The following is a 9,603-nucleotide window of genomic DNA, read 5'->3' as shown; positions in this document are numbered from 1 at the left end:
TAATACCATGTGTGTTAATTCATAGTTTTGATGCCTTCAGTGTGAATGTACAATTTTCATAGTCATGAAAATACAGAAAAATCTTTAAATGAGAAGGTGTGTCCAAACTTTTGGTCTGTACTGTATGTCATAAAATGGCACCAAAGTACAACTTTGTCCTACAAAAACAAAGCACTGTTATAACCAAGTTATAGCACCGTAAAATTAGATTTGTAACCGTCATGATCCTAGATCACTATGACAAGGACATGATATAAGGATACGTATTTTCTAATAAAAACGAGAAGAATGATATGTACATGCCTCCCTTAGCACCATTACTACATTATATTACTACATACGGTAGTTCTTGCACAATTTTAACAGATATATGTCATTAGCATTTTAACTTCATATCCAATAACCTTTTCTGGAGGATGAACATCATTTGTATCAAAAGCATTGGTGTAACGGGTCTGGGAGGCGGAACCTCTGAGCTACTATACAAGGGGGCGGTCCTTGTAAGGGAGCGGGTGGCGACCAGGCAGGCAGTCACAGCAGGTGACCGGGACAGTCTCTGGATGAACGGGCAGATGGTCACGGCAAGTGACCGAGGCAGTCTCTGGATGAACGGGCAGATGGTCACGGCAAGTGACCGGGGCAGTCTCTGGATGAACGGGCAGATGGTCACGGCAAGTGACCGGGGCAGTCTCTGGATGAACGGGCAGATGGTCACGGCAAGTGACCGGGGCAGTCTCTGGGTAAAGGGTTGGTACGACCTGTGGCGGCTGATGGTAGACGTGAGCTCCCAGGTGAGCAGGCGAGAGTCTCTGGATAAACGGGTGGTCACGGCATGTGACGGCGGAGCCTCCAGGAAGACCAACAGACAGGCGGCAGATGAGCGCTCCCAGGTGAGCGGGCAGAAGTCTCTGGACAGGCGGGTGGTCACAGCACGTGACGGCAGAGCCTCCAGGTAGGCTAGGAGACAGGCAGCAGATGAGCGCTCCCAGGTGAGCGGGCAGGAGTCACTGGACAGGCAGGTGGTCACAGCACGTGACGGCGGAGCCTCCAGGTAGGCTAGCAGGCAGGTAGCAGATGTGCGCTCCCAGGTGAGCGGGCAAGCTGGTCCATAGACAGACTGACAGGAGTTGGAAGGCAGACCGTCGGACCTCAGGCAAGCAGGCAGGTAGCTGATGTGCGCTCCCAGGTGAGCGGGCAAGCTGGTCCTTAGACAGACTGACAGGAGTTGTAAGGCAGACCGTCGGACCTCAGGCTAGCAGGCAGGTAGCAGAATATCAGGCAGGAATAAGACAGCAAGCTGGCAGGAATCTGGCAGGTATCTGGCAGGTAACTGGCAACGGGACCTGAGGGCTGAAGCAGAGTAGTGAACAGTGCAACAACATTGCTCGGGCACCTCCATTTTGGAGGAGGTGCCTTATATATGGTGAAGTCCTCCGGCCATTGGCCGGGGACTCCTTAGGACGGCGCGCGCGGCCCCTTTAAGAGGGAGGGAGAGCGCGCGCGCGCGCCCTAAGCACAGTGGCCGGGAAGGAGCGCGCGCTGCCAGCAGAGCGGGAGGAGGACGCCGGGCACGGAGCAGAGAGGTGAGGGGAACAGCGTCCCTGCCTAGCAGAGGGCAGGGATGCCGGCGCTACAGTACCCCCCCCTTTAGGCCCCCCCTTTTTTAGGCTAGACAGAAATTTAGCAAGGATAAGAGGGGCATGGATGTTCTCCCGGGGCTCCCACGTTCTCTCCTCAGGACCAAACCCCTTCCAATCTACTAGAAAAAAGGTCTTTCCTCTTACCCTTTTGGTGGCAAGAATGTTCTCTACCTCAAACTCGTCCTCAGCAGAAACCGGAGCAGGAGGCGTACCTGTAGACTTGGAAAAAGAGTTAAGTACCACAGGTTTGAGGAGAGATACATGGAAGGAGTTAGGGATCCGTAAGTTGGCGGGGAGTTTCAATTTATAGGCCACCGGGTTGATCTGACTGATGACCTCCAGAGGACCGATGAACCGAGGCCCTAACTTGTAAGAAGGTATCTTGAGTCGGACATATTTAGATAAGAGCCAGACTTTATCTCCAGGACGAAATTGTGGAGGATCCAGGCGTTTTTTGTCAGCGTGTCTTTTCATCCGTTCGGACGACTGAAGGAGTGCGGATCGGGTACTCTCCCAAATGGACGAAAATTTGCTAACGAGAGATTCCGCAGCCGGGTTGTCCACAGAGGTGGAGACAGGAAAAGGAATCCGAGGATGCTGACCGAAGACTACAAAAAACGGGGATTTGGAGGAGGATTCGCTCTTGTGATTGTTATAAGAGAACTCGGCCCATGGTAGGAGATCCACCCAGTCTGAATGATGAGCATTAACGAAGTGCTGGAGGTAACTGGTCAGGTTCTGATTGATCCGCTCCACTTGACCATTGGACTGAGGGTGGTAAGCGGAAGAGAAGTCCAGGGTGACGTCTAGCAGTTTACAAGTGGCTCTCCAGAAGCGTGAGGTGAACTGTACCCCACGATCCGACACGATGTGGAGGGGCAGGCCATGAAGACGAAAGATGTGACGAATAAAGTCTTTAGCTAGCTCGGGTACAGACGGGAGGCCTGGCAGGGGAACGAAATGAGCCATCTTGGAGAAGCGGTCAGCGACCACCCAAATGACCGTACAACCGGCAGAGACTGGGAGGTCAGTTATAAAGTCCATTGCTATATGCTGCCAGGGGGCAGCAGGTACAGAAAGCGGAAGGAGGCGACCGGCTGGCAGATGTCTCGGAACCTTGTTGCGGGCGCAGGACACACAGGCAGAAACAAAGTCTATTACGTCCTTGTGCAGGGTAGGCCACCAGTAGTGCCGGGTAATAAGCTGGAGGGTCTTTTTCTGACCGGCATGGCCAGCCAGTTTAGACGAGTGACCCCAGTGAAGGATCTTCTCCCGATCAGGTACTGATACGAACGTCTTTCCGGGAGGGAGACGATTTAGACTCACGGGACCCACCTGCATTACTCTGGCGGGATCGATGATGTGTTTCGGATCTTCCTCGAGATCAGACACCAGAAAGGATCGAGACAAGGCGTCCGCCTTGACGTTTTTGTCAGCCGGGCGAAAATGAAGAACAAAATCAAAGCGAGCAAAAAACAAGGACCACCGGGCTTGGCGCAGGTTAAGTCTCTGGGCATGCTGGAGGTAAGCCAAGTTCTTGTGGTCAGTGTAAATTATTACCGGGTGAAGAGCCCCCTCGAGCAGGTAACGCCACTCCTCCAATGCCAGTTTGATGGCCAATAACTCTCGGTCTCCTATGGAATAATTGCGCTCTGAGGAGGAGAAGAGTTTAGAGAAGAAGCCACAAGTTACCATCCTCCCGGAAGATAATTTTTGAGTAAGTACCGCTCCGGCTCCAGAGGAGGAGGCGTCAACTTCCAGGAAGAACTGCTTGTTGCCGTCCGGGCGATGCAGCACCGGGGCGGAAGAGAAGGCCTGTTTTAAGGAAAGAAAGGCCTCCTCTGCTTCGGGCGGCCACTCTTTGGGATTAGTACCCTTACGGGTGAGCGCGGAAATTGGGGCAGTCCGGGAAGAGAAGTGTGGTATGAAGAGGCGGTAGTAGTTGGCGAAGCCCAGGAACCGCTGAATGGCCTTCAACCCCTCCGGTCGAGGCCATTTCTCGATGGCAGACAGTTTCTCTGGATCCATTCGTAGGCCGGTCTGAGAAATAATGTAGCCCAAAAACGGAAGCGAGGTCTGCTCAAAGAGGCACTTCTCGTATTTAGCGAAGAGGTGATTCTGCCTGAGCCTGAGCAGGACCTGACGAACGTCCCTCCGGTGAGTCTGGAGATCCGGAGAGAAGACCAAGATGTCGTCCAGGTACACCACTACGCAGGAGTAGAGAAGGTCCCGGAAGATGTCATTGACCAACTCTTGAAAGACAGCAGGAGCGTTACAGAGACCAAAGGGCATTACCAGATATTCATAGTGGCCGTCCCGGGTGTTGAATGCCGTCTTCCATTCATCCCCCTGACGGATACGAACCAGGTTGTACGCCCCACGGAGGTCCAGTTTGGTGAAGATTCTAGCCCCCCTCAGACGATCAAATAACTCCGGAATGAGCGGAAGGGGGTACTTATTCTTCACCGTGATCTGGTTAAGGCCTCTATAGTCTATACAGGGACGGAGAGAGCCGTCCTTCTTTTTGACGATAAAGAAGCCTGCTCCCGCCGGGGAGGTAGATTTCCGGATGAATCCCCTGGCCAGATTCTCCTCAATATTTTCGGACATCGACCGGGTCTCAGCAGCGGATAATGGATAAATACGCCCACGGGGAGGAGTATTACCAGGTAACAGGTCGATAGGGCAGTCATATGGTCTATGAGGGGGTAGTGTCTCTGCCTCCTTTTTATTAAAGACATCAGCATAAGACCAATAAGGAATCGGAAGTCCAGGTAGATTAGCTGGGGTAGGAGAAGGACGGATGGGATGGACGGGAACCAGACAGGTCTTATGGCAGTCCTGTCCCCAGCGAAGGACCTCTCCGGTCTGCCAGTCAAGCACGGGTGCATGTCTCTGGAGCCAAGGTAGACCTAGCAAGAGGGCGTGAGAGAGTCCAGGCAGAACATGAAAGGAGATACTCTCAGAATGCAGCATTCCCACCTGCAGAGTAATGGATTCGGTGATGAGTTGGATGGGGCGTGGTAAGAGACCCCCATCCACGGCAGCAACAGACAAGGGTACAGCCAGAGGTTTGGTGGGGATGCGGTATTTCTCTACCAGGGACTGTGAAATAAGATTCCCGGCTGCTCCAGAGTCAAGTTGGGCTAGTTCGAAACAACGGTTCTCCCCGCAGACGATTGAGACTGACAGCAGCAGAGATGGAGAGGATTTATTCATGTCTAGGTCGACCTCTCTGAGCGAACCTAGACACAGGCGTTTCCCGACCTCTCCGGGCAGGCACGGATCCGGTGCTCCTTACTGCCACAGAAGAAGCAGCTCCCCTCGGCACGGCGTAAGTCCTGACGGGTTTTGACCATCTTGGTCTAGTCGACCTGCATAGGCTCAGGAGAGTGTACCTGGGGAGAGACGGAGGGAGTGACGGGTTTCTGAAGAGTAGGAGCTAGACGTGGAAACCTCCTCTCACGGGTGACCTCTTTGGCACGCTCCTGGAACCGTAGGTCAATCCGGGTGGCAAGAGTTATTAGGTCATCGAGAGTGGTAGGAATGTCCCGACCGGCAAGTTCATCTTTAATACGGCCGGACAGACCCTCCCAGAAGACGGATACCAGAACGTCGTTATCCCAGGCCAGCTCCGAGGCAAGGGTACGGAACCGTATGGCATATTGGCCCACGGTGAGACTTCCCTGACGGAGGCGTAGCAGTGATGATGCGGATGAGGTCTTCCGTCCGGGTTCGTCGAAGACTTTCCGGAAAGCCATGAGAAAGGCAGGCAAGTCGGACACCAGGGGGTCTCCTCTCTCCCATAGAGGATTTAGCCAGGCCAGGGCCTCCCCGGTGAGATGGGACATGATGAAGGCAATTTTGGCCCGGTCGGAGTTAAACTGGTGGGACAATAGTTCAAAGTGCAGGGTGCACTGATTTATGAAGCCCCGAGCCTGGGCGGAGTCGCCTCCGAAGCGAGGAGGTGCAGAAAGCCGGGGTCCAGGGTAGGATACCATGGTATTAGTGGGCAGCGGAGCTGCCGGATTGCGAGTCATGGCACTGGCGGAGGTTGCTGGCGGAGCAGTCAGAGTGTCCAGGCGAGAATTGACATTCCGCAGGTGACCCAGGATGGACTCCTGTTGGGACCTCTGACGGGACAGTTCATGACACAGGTCCGAGAGCGAGGGAGCTTGGGTGCCACCGGGTTCCATGGCCCGAGCAAACTGTAACGGGTCTGGGAGGCGGAACCTCTGAGCTACTATACAAGGGGGCGGTCCTTGTAAGGGAGCGGGTGGCGACCAGGCAGGCAGTCACAGCAGGTGACCGGGACAGTCTCTGGATGAACGGGCAGATGGTCACGGCAAGTGACCGGGGCAGTCTCTGGATGAACGGGCAGATGGTCACGGCAAGTGACCGGGGCAGTCTCTGGGTAAAGGGTTGGTACGACCTGTGGCGGCTGATGGTAGACGTGAGCTTCCAGGTGAGCAGGCGAGAGTCTCTGGATAAACGGGTGGTCACGGCATGTGACGGCGGAGCCTCCAGGAAGACCAACAGACAGGCGGCAGATGAGCGCTCCCAGGTGAGCGGGCAGAAGTCTCTGGACAGGCGGGTGGTCACAGCACGTGACGGCAGAGCCTCCAGGTAGGCTAGGAGACAGGCAGCAGATGAGCGCTCCCAGGTGAGCGGGCAGGAGTCACTGGACAGGCAGGTGGTCACAGCACGTGACGGCGGAGCCTCCAGGTAGGCTAGCAGGCAGGTAGCAGATGTGCGCTCCCAGGTGAGCGGGCAAGCTGGTCCATAGACAGACTGACAGGAGTTGGAAGGCAGACCGTCGGACCTCAGGCAAGCAGGCAGGTAGCTGATGTGCGCTCCCAGGTGAGCGAGCAAGCTGGTCCTTAGACAGACTGACAGGAGTTGTAAGGCAGACCGTCGGACCTCAGGCTAGCAGGCAGGTAGCAGAATATCAGGCAGGAATAAGACAGCAAGCTGGCAGGAATCTGGCAGGTATCTGGCAGGTAACTGGCAACGGGACCTGAGGGCTGAAGCAGAGTAGTGAACAGTGCAACAACATTGCTCGGGCACCTCCATTTTGGAGGAGGTGCCTTATATATGGTGAAGTCCTCCGGCCATTGGCCGGGGACTCCTTAGGACGGCGCGCGCGGCCCCTTTAAGAGGGAGGGAGAGCGCGCGCGCGCGCCCTAAGCACAGTGGCCGGGAAGGAGCGCGCGCTGCCAGCAGAGCGGGAGGAGGACGCCGGGCACGGAGCAGAGAGGTGAGGGGAACAGCGTCCCTGCCTAGCAGAGGGCAGGGACGCCGGCGCTACAATTGGTCATATCCTAGCCATTAACAAAGCCAACATTGAGGTCCTTAAAGAAAATTTCCATGATAGAATAATGTATAGAAGCATGAAAATCACTCAGACATTCAAAATCCTTCTTCATGTCACTTGTATTCTCAGTCTTAATTCCGACTTTACTTTCTGGGTTTCGGCGGAACAAACGATCTATAGCACGGCGTATATTATACAGTCTCTTAATGAAGTAATAAATGGGGTAGGATCTGAAATGCACTTCAATATTCAGTATGATCACAGTTCGTTAATCACCTTTTATTAAATCAATTTCGCGAGCAATGGTACGTTCCTCCTTCCATGATGCATATGAACTGGAAATAAAAGGGAAGGTGTGCCTCTTCCAATAAATTTTCATATTCAGCTGAAGGTCCAGGTTTAAGAGTTGACGTGACCAATTATCTTCATAAAGATTCAAATATTGGAGTGCTGTAGATAGATAAAGTGACACTCTATCTACTTCCAAGTTAAACATATTTAAATACAATATATACAGTATATATTATAGTGATCTCTTAGTGACCTATTGTACTTACACTGATGATCAAAAGGGTAACAATGTTTTGATCTTTTGACTTTCAGGCTCCATATCTCACCATCCACTGCTGCTTAGAACATGAGACTACCATCATTTTATAGTTAACCATCTTGGTTATCTTATATATAAATTTGACTTGAAACTATTTAGCATATGATTAGTTATGCAGATTCTTGTCATGTCACTGCTTTGTTACTGTTTTGCTCCTAAAAATCTAAATTTTAATTTTTATTATTTTGTTAGTATTTTGTAAATCCACCTTTGGCTTTCAATACTCCGTGAATTCTTCTTGGCATGCTCTCAATCAGATTGAAGCAAGTCTAAATCTGATCCCCCAAAGTTGGTGCATAGTGGTCGACTCACTTTGGTATGTACACAGGTTTTTCTTCAACTCTACCCACAAGTGTTTGATTGGGTTGAGGTCTGTGGAGGCAAATCCAGGACTTCTACTCATTGTCATTGACACAATTTGTTTGCCAATCTTGAAGTATGCTTCAGGTCGTTGTCTTGCTGGAACACTATGTCGTCCTTTTCATACGCATAGTACTCAAGTGTATGAAGTAAAACTTCTTGTAGGATACTCACATATAGCATTGAGACCACCATCGATCTTGGTCAAGTATCCAACACCTTTGGATATCATCAGGCTTCCTCTGCCAAATTTGACAGTTCCTTCAATTTCTCAATTCATTAGTCACTTTTTCCCTTGTTTCTTCCAGGCCCATTTTTACCCATCAGAGCTTAGTCTATTAACTTTTGTCTTATTGCTCTAAATCACCTGTTTCCAATCTCCTACTGTCCACTTTTTGTACTTTTTTGTAAACTCGAGCTGACGCTTCTTATGACAATATTGAAGTCAAGGCTTCACCTTTTATCGGGCCACCATTCCAGACTTGTGTAATGTGCGTTGCACAGCGCTTGCATGGACATCTCACTATTAAGAAGCATACGAGCCACCTCCACTGCCGTGTTTCTTGCATGAGAACTGATAGCATGGGCGTACCCAGGATCAAAACTAGGGGGGGGGGATGGGGGGCCATGGACATAGATACCGAAGAGAAATATATATATATAGTTCAATGCAAAGATTTCACTTCTTACATTACATGAGTGATAACTATTGTAAATTCCACAATAGCTCAGAAACCGGCGAATCGCTCCACACAGTATACTGGCCGCCATAAAATGCCCCATACAGGAAACTGGCCCCAATATAACGCTCCATACAGAATACTGGCCCCCATATAACGCTCCATACAGAATACTGGCTCCCATATAGTGCTCCATACAGGATACTGGCCCCCATATAACGCTCCATACAGAATACTGGCCCCCATATAACGCTCCAGGCAGGATACTGGCCCCCATATAATGCTCCATACAGAATACTGGCCCCCATATAACGCTCCATACAGAATACTGGCTCCCATATAACGCTCCATACAGGATACTGGCCCCCATATAATGCTCCATACAGAATACTGGCCCCCATATAAAACTCCATACAGAATACTGGCCCCCATTTAACGCTCCATACAGAATACTGGCTCCCATATAACGCTCCATACAGGATACTGGCCCCCATATAATGCTCCATACAGAATACTGGCCCCATATAACGCTCCATACAGGATACTGGCCCCCATATAATGCTCCATACAGAATACTGGCCCCCATAAAATGCTCCATACAGAATACTGGCCCCCATAAAATGCTCCATACAGAATACTGGCCCCCATATAACGCTCCATGCAGGCTGTTTCCTACACATAATGCCTCATGCAGGCTGTCCCCCCCCCACATAATGCCCCACGCAGGCTGTTCCCCCCCACATAATGCCCCACGCAGGCTGTTCCCCCCACAAAATGCCCCATGCAGGCTGTTCCCCCCCATATAATGCCCCATGTAGGATGTCACCCCACCTCATAATGCCCCATGCAGGATGACACCCCCCCTTCCTTATAATGCCCCATGCAGGATGTCACACCCCCCCTCCCTTATAATGCCCCATGCTGGATGTAACACACCCCCCCTCCCTTAGAGTGCCCCATGCAGGATGTCACACACCTCCCCCTCCCTTATAATGCCCC

At 51.8% G+C, this 9,603-nt stretch overlaps 1 pseudogene; it reads right to left on the bottom strand.

Moving 5' to 3' along the window:
* Positions 1-359: 359 nt before the first annotated feature.
* Positions 360-9,603, bottom strand: part of LOC141171753 (NXPE family member 2-like) — a 126,594-nt pseudogene continuing 117,350 nt past the window's right edge.

Source organism: Phyllobates terribilis, unplaced genomic scaffold, assembly GCF_046119375.1.
Source record: "Phyllobates terribilis strain yellow unplaced genomic scaffold, ASM4611937v1 Scaffold_12__6_contigs__length_324123572, whole genome shotgun sequence".
NCBI lineage: Eukaryota > Metazoa > Chordata > Amphibia > Anura > Dendrobatidae > Phyllobates > Phyllobates terribilis.
The sequence above is the reverse complement of the archived record's forward strand: the minus strand, read 5'-3'. Positions and strand labels throughout refer to the sequence as shown.